The sequence below is a fragment of the Macrobrachium nipponense genome, chromosome 9 (assembly GCF_015104395.2).
Source record: "Macrobrachium nipponense isolate FS-2020 chromosome 9, ASM1510439v2, whole genome shotgun sequence".
Classification (NCBI taxonomy): domain Eukaryota; kingdom Metazoa; phylum Arthropoda; class Malacostraca; order Decapoda; family Palaemonidae; genus Macrobrachium; species Macrobrachium nipponense.
The window spans coordinates 72,060,221-72,076,882 of NC_061110.1; positions in this window are offsets into that span (position 1 = coordinate 72,060,221).

The window sequence follows — 16,662 nt, forward strand, 5'->3', positions numbered from 1 at the left end:
GATAATAGAATTGGCGATCGACAGGCGCGAACCAGCGACCTCTCAATTCCAGGACTGGCAGTGAAGCCTTCACTGCCAGTCCTGGAATTGAGACGGTCGCTGGTTCGCGCCTGTCGATCGCCAATTCTATTATCGCTTAATAAATTCCCCCTCGGTTAAGCATATATGAAAATATATTAATTCCGAGGTAGAGCGAATTAGATATTAAAGGACATTTGTAATTCGATATACTATGTATATGAATCACGGTAATGTGATAGAATTATATATATATATATATATATATATATATATATATATATATATATATTATAGAATATATATATATATTATATATATATATATATATATATATATATATATATATATATATATATATATATATATATATATATATATATATATATATATATATATATATAGAGAGAGAGAGAGAGAGAGAGAGAGAGAGAGAGAGAGAGAGAGAGAGAAAGCCCGTTAGTTTCTGCATGAAATCATTATCTCTTTTTCTGTGTTCTTATTCTATACGTATGTGTATTCATTTTCCAACGCATTAAACATAAATATATGCATGAATATATTTAAGAAAAGACGCAGTCTCATAAAAAGAAAATATAATTCCGAAATAGGTTTTCCAATTCTTATCCGATTTCTTTTCGCAATCATCGTCACCCAAGTCGTCGTATATAAACTTTGAGATTCAATAAGTGTTTCCTTAATTAAAAGTTTTCTCTCCTAATGAAGGTTTATTATCGAATTAAAGAAATAGAAAAAAGTTTTAGGGTCTTGAGATAAAACTCGTAATTGCGCCTTTTTCCTCTAAAAAAAAAAAAAAAATCGTTGGAGATGTACTCACTAAGAAACTTAGAAATAAAGAACTGATATTGATCACAACTTTTGGTTCAAATTTACATGCATCTGATTTCAGTTTATTATGTTCATTTTGGTGAATCTTATTCACTTAAATTCGATCTCATTTATCGGCAAGTCCTACGTAAGTCCAGTCAGTTAAATGAGTACCGCGTTGCGCTATTGTCATTTAATAGTATTTTTACAGTTATCATCATTCAAAACTTGATGTTTAATACACATCATAATCTTTATTAATTCTGAGATTCAGAATATATATCTCTTACTCTTTTCTGTTAAAATCACATTTTCTAGATGACTGTTGATGCCCATCTTCAGATTGTTATCATCACCATTATTTTCAAGAATATATTATGATTAAGTTAACAAGTTCATCAGTTTTGATATTTATTTGGAGATGTTTAATTTCTTTCGCATGTTATTCAGTCATCCTGTTTGACATTCATTCAGTAATGAGCCACTTCCTCTCCATAGGATGTTATTGTCTTAAGAAAATTCCATTCCCTCAAACAAATCGGCAAAACAAAAATGAAGATATAATGAAATGAAAAGGAACCGAGCCATCGGGAACTCTATGACCCATCTTGGCACGTTTCAGATGTATTCATATATGCGCCAATCGCCAATTAAATTCCAATTAGCTTGCCAATTAGGAAACCGGGACAAGTGGTCAGTCGAACGGAGGTCAATTACTGGGCGGAAGCGATGGCCTTCGATACAGATCCGGGACGAGATCATCTCCCTTTCCAATACCGCGAGTATTGTTCCACTCCAGAGGGATCTAAGAGAGAGCCAATGTCTTAGAAATTTCAATTACATTTCCTGCAAAGTCATTCGTTAGGACAAATCTCTCTCAGTATATATATATATATATATATATATATATATATATATATATATATATATATATATATATATATATATAATATATATATATATATATATAGATAGATATATGCTTAAAAAATCACAGTAGATGCACGTGAATTCATTAAATAAGCAAATACCACAGGAAAATGATAGTCAGAAATCCAAGCGCTTTCCTCTCTACTAAGACATTGTCAAGGCGCTAATGAAATACAATTGGAGAGAAAGGTCTCAGCTACACAGCAAGATCAAGAATACCAGATGGTTAATTGTCAAAAGGGTAGAAATTAAAAGACACAATCCAGGATTATCGGATATCACACGGTCACAAACCTAAACAGATTTAACCCTAACCGAAATTACAAAGTATCTTTACAGTCCATAACATGTAAAAACTGAATATATTAATTTTGTTGCTTATATTTATCTACAACTTTTTTCATTATGAAAGCATCATGTTTAAATAAACCAAGACTTAAATTTAGAACATTTCTATTATTTGACTTGAGGAAATAAGATTCAATGATATCCCTTTTAACTGTGTCATTACATGGGATTAAGGCTCTTGCTTGACTCCAGTTAATAGGATGGTCTAAATCTCTCATATGTACGAATACGATATTTGCCCAGTTCTCACAGAATATTGGTGCTGTTTGAGACGTTGTGAAAGAGATTTACCGGTATGTCAGTAATAGACTTTATCACACTTTTTGCAAGGAATTTCATATATGCAGCCTGGAAGATCTTTAGGAAAATTTTTGATTACTAAACTCTTGACATTAATATTACTGAAAACAACATTTATGTTAAAAAGCATTAAAATTCTAGGAATATCTAAAAACCTTTCATAATAGGGTAATTTTAAAATGTTAAGCTTACTAAATTTAAGTATGTCATTAGTTGAATAAAATGTTTTTCTAGCTCTTTTGCATGCCACATCTACAAAAGTCCTTGGGTATATAAGTTTCAATGCAATATCAAAAATAGTTTTAATCTCAGCGTCAATAAACTGCGGGGTACAGACACGTAAAGCCCTTAGGAACATCCCAGAAAAAAAAAAAAAACAGAGAATTTAACTTTTTGATGGTGATTGGAGTGGTAATGAACAAAAGTGGCAATGTTAGTTGATTTTCGAAAGACTGGAAAGGTGAAATTTCTATCATTTCTATGGACAGTTACATCAAGAAAATTCAAATTACAATTTCTTTCTTTCTCTACAGTAAATTTTATAGAAGGGACTAAATTATTGAGATTATTAAGGAATTCCTGGAGATTTTCGTGAACTGGCCAAATACAGAAAATATCATCCACATACCTAAAACATATAAATTTTTGGGGCAAAATTCTTGGTAAGAATTTTGTCTCAAAATATTCCATGTAAATATTGCTAAGGACAGGAGATAAGGGATTACCCATAACCATGCCAATCTTTTGTACAAAAAATTCCCCATTAAAACAAAATTTACTATCTTTGATACATAACCTTACGAGACTAATGAGGTTCGCTACACTTAAAAGAATTTCATGACGTTCTAATTCATCCGCCAAATATTCAAGTAAGTCATCTACAAGCACTTTTGTAAATAAAGAGACAACATCAAAACTAACCAAATTAAAGTCAAAATTCAAATTTAATCTATTCAATTTGTTTATAAAATCAACATGTTAGAAATGTTTCCTACCAAAGGAGTAAGAATTTTTACAAGCCATTTAGATAAATTATATGTAACTGAGCCCACTGAACTAATGATTGGTCTGATTGGGTTATTGATTTTATGTCTTGACTAAACCATACATATAAGGTAGGGAGGCGCATTGCGGTGTAAACTGTTTAATTAAATGGTCCAAGCCCTTCAAAATGGATTTAATTTGTTTATTAAAATGGGAGTTCACTGTCTGTGTAGGGTCAGACCTCAGTTTCATATAAGTATCAGTATCATTTAGCTATGTCATTATTTTACTTACATAGTCACTTTTATTCATTATTACCACTGCATTAGATTTATCTGCTTTTGTCACTTTCACTGTTTCATCTTCTTTAATTTTCTTAAAAGCATGGAGAAATCTCACGGGTACATTAGGGGGAGAAGGTTTACTCATAGCACCATACACAATACCTTTACAAATATTGATATCATCAAGGCATAGGTTTTGATTAAATTTTTCTAAATAGCAAAAGGTATTGTGTATGGTACCGAGCGCCTTCGTGTTATTTCAACACACTTTCGAGGTACTCTTTCTTTTATTTTTCCTGTGGCCTTGACGAAATATATTGTCACTTGCTATTTTATGACATATAAGCATGTATGTATATATACATAGTATATATATATATATATATATATATATATATATATATATATATATATATATATATATAAAACACATCAACCCATAAGTCATTCTGCTGTGGGAATAAGGTACATCTCATTGGAATTGTATACATTGCATTGGATGTAAGTGACAGTGACATTCTTCTGATATCCGAGGACGGTAAGTCACTGCCTTCCTAGTTATAACTCAAGAAGGCATAAGTCTGAATACTGGTCAAGCAGGAGCCCTTGTTCTTTATAATCACCTTTGGGTGTGAGTCATTCCCTAAAGAAAGTGAATATGACACTAATAGATGGTTTATGGTTTAACATTTGCAGCATCTTATATATAATATATATATACTATATATATATATATATATATATATATATATATATATATATATTTATATATATATATATATATATATATATATATATATTAATATAATATATTTCAGTTGTATTCCTTATAGGAAAATGAAAATGGTATGTTTCAGAAAATGTCCAACAGTTTCGTCCTCCAATGGACCTCTTCTTGAAGCGTTTATTAAGGAGGACGAAACTATTGGGCATCTTCTGAGACACACCATTTTCCTTTTCTTATGTGAAATATAACTGAATTACCATATCTTCGTGCCTGAGAAGATTACCAGTACTCTATATATATATATATATATTATATTATATATATATTATATATATATATATATATATATATATATATGTATATATTTATATTATACTTATATATTATATGTATATTATATATATATATATATATAATATAATAATATATATGTATATATATGTTATATAATACATATTTAAGTATATATTTATATATAATATATATATCATATATATATATATATATATATATATATATGTATATATATTATATATATATATATATATATATATATATATATATATATATATATATATATATAATATATACAGTGAGATCTCTTCTCACTGTATTTCCCTTTACCTCATCTTACTTTCTAATGAGCATATCATTCTTTGGAAGTTTGAATTTCAATTCAATGGCTCCTGTGGGCTTGTTCCATATGAATAGGGTTCATCTTCCGAACAACAACAATAATAATAATAATAAAATAATAATAATAATAATAATAATAATAATAATAATAATAATAATGTTACAGTAAAAATATAATCAAACACAAAACCTCAGGGTCGGGAAACAAAGAACTTTTTCTTAGAGAGTGGAGAAAAGCAATAGTAAGCCATCGAGGATGCTGACTGCAGTGCGTCATTAAAAAAGCAACTTGCTCCATTCAGGTACATTTTTTATTTTTATGTTTTTTATCTATAAGAGAGCAGCGACGGCTTTACGCTAGCAATTTAGATATGGCCTGATGTGGAATCAACGTTCATAAGAAGAGTGAAGGCCAAATGGTGAAAGAAAGACTCAATGTAAAACTATTACAGTAGAGATGGTGAACTATGACGTAGTTCCGGCGTCATGTTGACAATAACTTGGATATAAATTTAGATGCTTCCCCCCGAAGTTCTATAAAATGAGAGAGAGAGAGAGAGAGAGAGAGAGAAGAGAGAGAGAGAGAGAGAGAGAGAATGAACGTCAGGATTGTTATCGTTCTCGGTGTAAGTAAAAGTTAATCTAAAGATCTCTCTCCAAGCGTCGAGGTGTGACTTACAAAATGTTCATACTCTCTTCTAGGAATGAGGAAGTGAACTTTAATTTTGTTATTCAACTATTGTATTCAGAATTAGAGTATTTGTTTCGATGCCAATGTGACTCCAAGAAACACCACGTAAGGTTGGGTTAAACTGTCATAAGAAGAATGGCAGTAAATGACGACAACCTTTACAGGCATGTTTCTCCTTTCGAAGTCTGGATTACCAAATGTAGTTCCTTCATTAATCAAATATATAACCCAACGACCACCACCTCGGCTAACCTTAGAATAACTACCTCTGTGTACTGGTTCGAATCCGCGAGAAGACGAAATTATTATTAGCTAAAAATTTCCCCTTCGGTTACCATATTTGAAAAAATATATAGTCCTAGGTAGAGCGAATTGGATATTAAAGGACATTTGTAGCTTAATGCATGCATATGAAGCACGGTGATGTGACAAAAAATTCATATATATATGTATATATATATATATATATATATATATATATATATATATATATATATGTATATATATACATACATACATACATATATATATATATATATATATATATGAATTTTTTGTTACATCACCGTGCTTCATATACTACATGCCTTAATCTACAAATGCATTAATCTACAAATGTCCATAAATATCCAATTCGCTCTACCTCCAAATATATGTATATATTTTCATATATGTTAACCGAAGGGGAAATTTTTAGTTAATAATAATTTTGTCTTCTCGTGGATTCGAACCAGTGCACAGAGGTAGTTATTATAAGGTTAGCCAGGTGGTTGTTGTTGGGTTATATATTTGATTAATGTAGGAACTACATTTGGTAATCCAGTCTTCGAAAGGAGAAAAGGTTCTCGTCATTTACTGCCATTCTTCCTATGACAGTTTAACCCAACCTTACATGGTGTTTATTGGAGTCAAATTGGCTTCGACACAAATACTCTCATTCTAAATGCATATACAATGTAGCAACGAAGGAACACGTGCTTGGGAATATCCTTAAATCCAAGATAGAAAGGTGAGTGAAAAACTGGGGACTTGGAACAAGTACTTTCGTAGTATATTCTACATTTTCAATTTCACACTTGAAAATGTAGAAGATACCACGAATGTCCATGTCCCCAGTTTTTCACTGTAAGCCGTTGTGTTTACTTAATCAACTTCCTCGCACCTCCTCGTAACTATATAGTTGCCTTATCTCTCTCAGCTGGGCGACTGGTTGTAAGCTGAGCCAAGTCAGCTGAACTAACCCAATACCAGTATCTTGCCTAATTTGCATTCTATTCACCACCGATCTTCACATAAGAGTTACTTTACGCATCCTCGAAATGACGTCATCACAGATCTGCTTCATTTTTATTTCACATTTCGCATCGAAGAAACAAAGCAATAAATAAAAAATGAATAACTTCACATGCCAATATGCAAGCAACTAATGAAGGAAATCTAAAATACATATATTGTAAAACTTTTCGATGAGTAAAAATGCTGATGCAAATCTCAAAAGAGTCATTATTATGGCGTCTTTATTATTCGAGTCACATTAAATTCTAAAATCTCATTTTTCATGTTTCCACTTTTTATTTCCTTTCAGGCGCTCATTATGTTCCGAATGCTGAGATATAATCATGATTTAATATCATACTCAGACATTTTCCGACTTCAGTACGAAATTTTGAATTTGGAATGGCGCTAAAATGTCGTTAGTTTTGAGACTGCACTTATAAATCCATAAAATGAAAAATACTATTACTGATATTTATACTGATGGGGGTGGAGAAAAGTCTAGCTTTTTACTAAAATGAATTTCAAGCACAATTTTTCAATGGCGAATATCGAATTATATGTCACTACCAAACCAGCAATGAAATTATATGTTAAATATTTTCTTAATGGAATGAATACCCATGCCGTGAAAAATGAGGAAAAAGCGTGAAAAATTATGGAATCATACTTTATGTATATTGATAAATTAAGTCCAGCGCTTTATAAATGTTGAAGTAATATAAATTTAAAATAGATCATTCATCTTGGTTGGATGCTATAAATCAAATTAGTCTATGAAACACACTCAGATAATATATATATAGTATATATATATATATATATATATATATATATATATATATATATATATATATATATAGATATATACATACATACATACACAATATTCATAACTTAAGAAATTGTGCGAATATAAGTTTACTGCTGAACAGCAATGAATCATACATCACTGAAAAGGCAACATAATATATCAGTTTTACAAGAAAAAATAGGAGGGATTTTGGGATTTCCTCATAATGCTATGTCCGTTGTAGTACTAGTAGTAGGGAAAATTGTCAGATTTAACCATATTTATACGGACTGACGGTAAGCATACATGCTAATTTATTAGGCTATATGAATTTAAGTCAAATAGGCTTTTAAAAAAAGCTTATTACGACATTCATTACTTTATTAGCTCTAAAAGAAGGCGTGGAGTTGATTGCAAGTTGACTGTGATTCCACAACACGTTTACTTGTTTGAGGTTGTTTCAACACAGTTATATAGATTTTCTTAAATGAAAATATGTCACTTACTTGTGAAATGTGATCCTTTGTTCTTTTGTGATCCCGTTTCTGTATTTAGCTCAGCTGATGGCCCAGCGCTGGGTGCCAGAGGTGGCTCTCTTGCTGTTGGTCTGTGCAGTCACTGCGCTGCTATTTTTCGGGATCAGCACATAGCAATGGCGCCCTACTTGCATACAACAGTCACGTGACTGCCCAATCTCTCCCTCTCTATAATCTATGTTGCACTCTATTCTTGAAGCATAGAAGTATCTGCGTGAAGCTGGCTTGTTCTTAAAAGTTGTACAGTTAATCAATGAATATCTAAATAAAAAAAAAAAACTATGTTATCATAGCTGATATTTTTTCAGGGAACGGAAATTTATTTGTTCTTGATGATTCAAGAATACAGTTGGTGGCTCCCAGGCAAGACCATGTAATGTAATTGGTGTGCCTTCTTACTTATGATCAGTTACGGTTGTGAAATCAGCCTGCTGAGAAGAATAAGTTATAGGGAAATCTGATAAATAAATGAATATGAAGAGACAGAAAACAAGACCGACACATCTGAATTCAGATGCCTTAAGAAAGCAAGAATGAATTGCATATTTCAGTTGCACACAAACTTAGCAGACAGAATAGTATTAAAGCAGAAAGTAGAAAACAATACTCTGTCGTCCATCCACCCTCCAATCATCAAACATACCAAATTACAGCCCTCTAGCCTCAATAGTTTTGATCTTATTCAAGGTTAAAGTTAGCCACGATCGTGTGTATGGCACCGCTATTGGTGCCAACAGCACTGGCCACCACCGGGCCATGGCTAAAAGTTTCATGGATCACGGCTGAGAGATTCATGGCCCGTGGCTGTGAAATCTATATAACATTATACGCTGGAAAGAAAACACGATTGCGGCGGACAAAATTCGGCGCATATTTAATTGTCTTAGATTTACTTTTAAGTCCCGTCATATTCAGTCTGTGCAGTTTTCATTATAAAATCTATGCGTAGAATAAACAGCAAAAGAAAAATAGTAATACCTTGTAGACCCTAATATTTACTGGGATGAAAACAATGTATCGTCAACAGAAACTTGTAAAGTCGGTGTTTAAAGAAGTAATCTAATAATTAACTTTTTTGTGGTCTTCGTCTCTAATCATTGCTTTGTTTCCTTGGTGATGAGAATTACATGATGACGAAAAGAGGAGGAGAGAGTTATTTCTCCATGTCATATAAACTATAAGTTGTTTGTTGAACACCAATGAGTTATTTATTAAACAATAACTTGTAATTAGATCCCATTAGACTGCTGGACTTAAATTAAGACTGGCAAGTGTATGAAAACCTAAACATGAAAAGAACTGCCTGAACCCTAGGAAGTAGACATATTCATACACAATCATACCTAAAATTTCATTTAATGCCAATTGATATCATAAGATACTGATTTCCCCTTCTATCGATAGGAATCCACTGTTCCCGTATCTAGCATATTCATACATTTGAATTTTGTCATCTTCACAACGAAAGTGGCAAATAACTTGACTGCATTAGAATCAGCCTTCGTAGAATATCTTATTCTTATTTTCCTTCTTTGCAGACAGCGAATAAATGCCGTTTAGAAAGACTTCTTCGGCAGAATGGTTTCAATAGAAAAGAAGATTGATACATTAAGTTTGCCTTCTCATCAGTGATCAACGTAGAATTCCATTAATTTCGAGCGAACGCGATTAACGATTAACAAAAACATAAATACACTGTCACGTAACGAATTAAATAGATGAGTACTGACAGCAAATAATTGCTGAACGAAATCCCTCAAAATAAGTTTCTGAAGAGAGACGACGGCATTGATGAATTCCTTCTTTAAACTTTCCGGTATGATTAATCTAATTTTAAATCAGAACACAACTGGAGAAGAGGCCACTAAACTGAAATGGGGAAAGAATACAAAATGAGAATAAAGAAGTTAAGAAAAAAACGGAGACTGAAAGTTTTATTTTTATATAAGAATTCGTATCCACGTTCCATTGAATACTTCTTTAAAGTCAAATCCAATTAAGAAGGAGCGAAAACTTGTAGGGAAAAAATTGGTGAAATAGATATTATGTCGGGAGGGGGTCCTGACTACCACCTCTCTTTCTCTCTCTCTCTTTCTCTCTCCCTATTTCTTTTGATGGGAACTTAGTTCGCTATTTAAGATGCTTCGCTTCCCCTACAGGACGAAGGAAATTCTTGAAGGGTTCAGGGAATACAATCCGTGAAAGACTCGGAAAGTCTCATCATCACAGGGGAATAAGCTCGATAAAGTTAAGGTTTGACTTGAGGGATAAACTTTCAAGACTTGCAGAGAGAGAGAGAGAGAGAGAGAGAGAGAGAGAGAGAGCGAAGGGAACCTTCTAACGACATTACATTAGTCTTATGCTTACTAGGTAATGATTTAATGATTTGATCAATTTACCGCATTACTTAACCTACCGCCTCGTCTTCACATTATTACAGATTTGTTTATGTTCCATCATAGAAAGGGATATTTTGTACTTATATATATATATATATATATATATATATATATATATATATATATATATATATATATATATATATATATATATATATATATATATATATAACATAATATATATAATATATAATATATATATATTTGAGGTGTGAAATTAATATCCACATGCCCTTTCTAACTTGATTGCAATCCACCATCGTCAATTAATCACCGATTACCTTATTGATTTTTTAGGTTAACAATATAGAATTGTGGTTCATTGGCGCAGCGCTAGGGCAGGTGATATCATTAAATGTTACAGGGTTTGTTTTTAGGGTGAGATTTTTGGTTTAATTTTTTTTTTTTTTATGGATGTATTAATCTTTAATGATAGTTTCTAAGTTACCCCCCCCCCCCCCCACCTTGGGATCTCCCTTAGATCCTTTAGGGCGCAGTCTTCTTAAGAAAGTTTTTCATACAAACCATACACAACCACACGGCTTATTTCGGTTTGCAAAGGTAAAAGCGAGGGTCATTCAAGCACAGAGAAAACTTTGGCCCAGAAAGCGCCCTTTATTCTGGGGGACCAAACAACACAGCCAAATTGTACCTTACTACCAGGTTGAATCAGGAATGATTTTCACTTAGATTTTTAGTAAAAGGGAAACTGGAAATGATAAGAGAAATCTACATCTCTGTTCAGTAAAATCAGGTGTCTAAAATGTGCGACTTTCATGTGAAACCGCGATTGCGTAGTATTCGTTGGTTTCCTACGTCACTCGTCTCGAAAACTAAACCGCTTACCTTCCGTCATTCTGAAAGTGAATACCTTCTACTCATGTTAACCTTTAGCAAAACTTAGGCACGAATGAAATCTCTGACCAGGTGGTATACGCGGTTGAATGAAAAAAAAAAAAAAAAAAAAAAAACCACGTCCATAGTTAAAATTCGTTTTCAACATCAAATGTTATGTACCCAAAACCAATGCTAGAAAACGAATCTGAAAAACTCTATCCAACAATTTACGATAGGAACGTACTCGTAAAAAGACAAAAATAAATTAATTTCACTTTCGTATCGATGCAATACGATATTGTTTGTAGCAGCTATACCGCAGGAAAATTGTTCAGTTGCGTGTGTAAGGCATTACTTAAGCGAATATTCAAATCTTACAAAGAATGTATCCTAATTATGCAGTTGTTTTTGTTGCTGCTCTGTAAGCAGGCTTATGATACAGTATAAGAAGAGTAGCAGATGCGTAAGTAAAATATACATATATATATATAATATATATATATATATATATATATATATATATATATATATATATATATTAGATATGTAACATATAAAGACTGATAATATGATATGATATGATATGTATGAGACATTGTTGTATGTCACGTGCTTTGACATTCGTCAGAAACTGGGAATCATCGTTTTTAGCTTCCCATGGAGACAGAGAACATCTCAGCCTAGAAAATGCTGATAGGTCTTGAGGTGGTGTGATCCTTACCTAAGCAGGTCAACGATCGTCTGTTGTTATGGGTGTTCGTCAGAGGTGACTTTGAAACTGGTTTCTGGCAGTTTCAGGGCGTGAATGATGGGTGCGAATCCGTGCGTCCGTACAAGCTATGTCCGTTCATAATAGCATTTAATTAGCCAGAACCATAGAGACCATTACAGGGAGAGAAGGCAGATGCTGGGATGGCTCTGCCAACGTTTTTCTATTTAGTGAAGTGAAACTGGCTGGAAATGGGTAAGAATTACTGTGTTTTAGCTAAAGGTGTGGCTTGACTGTATTTTTGATATTTTGTAAAGATGTTCTATTTCATTTAAACTTTTGACTTTATGTATTTACAATTGTGTATGCTTATCATTGTTCTCCTGTTCTTCTAACAGGTAGTTCTAGTGGAGGGAACAGGGGGTTCTGGTAGGGGGAACTATATTCCGGAGAAGAGTGAAATGGTGTTGACTAATTACTGAGTAGACTGTTAATTACCGTGGGTTATCTGAGTTATTTGAACTTTGAGTTATCATTCCATTTAATAATCCTGCAAGAATCTGAGTTATTCAGTTAATACTTTGCTTTTAAATAAATGTATATTTTTGTAAGTTAATGACTCTGATTTGTTGACCTAATGAAATGGAGGGGAGGTATAGCGAGAGAGAGAGAGAAAGAGAGCGAGCTGTTGCCGGTCAAGAGAGAGAGAGAGAGAGAAAGAGAAAAGTCGGTTGCCAGTCGAGAGAGAGAGAGAGGGAAAATGTTACCAAAACCCAGTGTCTGCAGCTTTTGGCTTTCACTACCAAAATGAATAACGGAGACGGGGCCCCGTTATTAGTTGGTGGGCAGCGGTGTTTGAACGAAAAAAGCCTTTTATGAGATTGGTATAAGATGCCGTTTTCAGTTTCTGGTTGTGGAAATATGTTAGATTTTGGTTACTAGGTGACAGGGGACGAGAATATTCATCCATGGGGATGTAGTACTGAGAGAAAGCAATTGAATTAGCATCAGCAAATTCGCCAGTCCCGAGATGCTCGCTAGGATGAGTGACTCAGTCTAGCTTATGTGTGAATGATCATCAAGTGCTTTCTCGCCGCGCGGTTTGCCGAGTGCATTGTGCCAACGAGATTCGTGTGTTTGTAATTGCGCAGATTCCGGGGTGGTTTTCTCTCATATGAAGGCATAAGTGTTACGATGTGCTTTTTTTGAGACCCTGGTGTTTTTTTTTTTACTTTGTGTGTGAACAATTTTAAAGAGGCAGTTCAGATTACCATATATTTCTCTCAAAGTAGCAGAGTGTGTTAAGTTTTATCTTAGCGCATGTTTAGAAGAGATGCATTTGTCTTAGTTTTAATACATACGTGTGTATATGAATAGTTTTCATACATGCAACACTGTATTTTTGCCTCTGAGACATAGCGCCCGTTCGTTCTTACGCATTCAGCACAATTTCTGCTGAGCAACCGAGGGGTAGTGCCAAAGGGGAGGGTAGTAGTGTCTTTCATGGGGGAATGCTTGACGGAGAGGGTGAAGCTCTTTTTTTTTTAGTGGGGGGTGAACTTCTTAATTTTTTTCTTTGTGTCGGGGCAATGGGGGCGAGTTTGGCCTTGAAGAAGAAAGTTCAATGCCATGGAATCAGCTGATAACCACTGGGTGGTGATATGATATGCCCGTAGGGTTTCTTTTAGAAAGATTTTCTTTTCTTTCTCTTGAGTGAAGAGAAAATGGAAATGAAATGCATATGAATGCGGTGCAAGTTTTCCTTACACTTTGGAGAATGCTTTTACGCAATGTTAGAGGGCATAATTATAACTGGGGATTCAGAGACTATTTTTTAATGGAGATTTGATTGGTGATGTGGAGATTATTTTAAAGTGGTGGTGAATGGTGATGCCTGGTGTTGCTGGGTGGTGATGATTTGTGATGATACCAGGGAGTGGTGAGTGGTAATTATTTTGGAGTTATGCTTGGTGTGGCAATAATGATAAATACTGGGGAAATAGCAATATTAATGCTTTTCTGGTGTTACTGGAGATATTTAAGGAGACTAACTATGGAGGATTATTATTATTACCGGAGATATTTTACGGGGAGGTACTTAAGTAGAATTATCATTACTGGAGATATTTTTGGGGGATTCTGTCAGAGTTCATGTTGGTAATGATTTTTGGGGAATGTGCCAATGATTTTATGGGTGGTGATACCAATTTTATGGTGAATTTTGGTGAATTTGATGCTAGCAATTTTGGTGATACTAGCGAATACTAATATTTGGTGAATGGGCGAGTATTAATTTTGGTGATACTAGTGAGTGCTAATATTGGGCGAGTACTGATATTTACTAATATTTGGTGATACTACTGATACTGGCGAATTCTGTTACTGATAATTCTTACTGGTGTTATTTTTTTTATACTATCATGGGTGTTGGAATGATTATTAAGGGTGGTGATGTTTTTTTGGTGAATGTGGGAGGAACTAACGACACATTTTTTTTCCCCTTTTTTTATGAGTTCAGCAGATAATTGCTTGAAGTCTACGTGAGTCACAGATGTTACAGGTGTCACGGGAATAGTTATCAGTGCCATTAGTTTTTCTTTTCCTTTTTTAGTCGTTAGCCATAGCTGACGCAAGTTTTTTTTTTATCATGGGAGAGTTTGAATTTATTTTTCTCTCCAGTTTGTGTGAATTTTTATTTAATATCTCAGTTTGTGACTTGGAGTCATTGTTTGGGAATGTGTTTATAATTTCAGCTGTTTGATGTTGCAGAGAGATTTATGGGAGAACTTTTTGCATTTTTGAATGTATACATTATGGCACTACATCTTTTTTTCTGGATATTTGTGTTCCGGAAATTGTTGGCCTCTTGCACAATTGTGTTTGTTGCAATTTTGCCAGAGATAGGAAACTTGGTTAAGTTTCTAGTGGCCTATGCTGTAGTGCATATGGAGAAGTCTTTACTTAGACACTTTATATTTGGAGTTCTGTTGTAATAAGTTATAGCACACTGATGATTTTTTCTAGAATTTCCTGAGCAATTTTATTTGCCAAGTTTTTTGCCCTTTCTCAGCAGTTATGCTAAACAGAGAGTTTATAGTTTTTGACTATAACATTAAGTTATTTTCCTGGAGAATTGGAGATATAATTGGAGATATAATATTTTGGCCATTTGATATTTATTTTTTTTATTGGAGATATTCCATAGTTTAGGCCTATGGTGATGAGAGCTATGTTTAGTTAAATTATTTTGCAGCCATTTTTGTTGCAAATAGAAATCTTTTTGAGGGGATATGGGGCAATATTTTCGAGTTTATCAGTTAGATGCTTTGAGTGCATTTTTTTGGAGACAGAGTTTCATTTTTTATTATCCTGCTTGGAGTGTAATAATCTTTTTCGGAGACTTGTTTTATTCCACATGTGATTATTGGTGAAATAGAGGGAATATGGTGATGTGGGTTATTAATTAAATGGAGGAAATATTTCTATCACCGGAGTGGTATTATTATTGATATGGTGATATATATATATATATATATATATATATATATACTATATATATATATATATATATATATATATCTATATTGTAGGAAGCCCACTAAAATTTGGAAAAAATTGAAAGTTTTTTATTTAAGCTTTCGGAGAGTACATTCTCTCCCTCTTTCAGAAAAAGAAATAAAAGTTACATAAACTGAAAACAACGGTCAAGGTAAAAGAAATAACATACAAGCATATGGTTGTATCAGAATAACTGCCCTACGGTGGTTTGCCAATCTTGTTTAACAACTTAGCTACACTAACTACATGCTTTGTCATAATTGCATTATAGAAAAGGTCCAGTTTAAAATTACTCTTATATATTTCATAGCGTCAACATTTTTTTTGGATTAAAATAGATTCTAAAAGTTTTCCTTTTTTCAGTGTTATTAATAACCTTTATGTTTTTCATTTTGTCTAGGTTAACCATATGATTTTTACTTTGTCTATGTTGAAACAGGGCGTTGTTTTCATCACCTTTCCTTAATGAGTCACGATGATGTCTTTTTCTTCTGTCAAAATCAATCATTTCAAAAATGTTTTCACTGCACTTGGTTACAATACCAATTTTATTCAAAGGGCGCATTTTAAGGCACGTAGAATATATTATGTGGCAAGGGAGAAAAGGAACTTCTCAGGTAATAATAATAGTGTTTTAGTCTTACTACAAACCAAAGCAAACCCTGGACTTTTAAAACGAATATTTGAAATTTTGCAACATTGTCCCAGTATATAAGAATTACAAACACTGTTAAAAAGTACCTAACAAATAATGCTAAAAATGTAGACAAAACACAAGGATGCATTTACGAAATTCCCTGTCAAGAGTG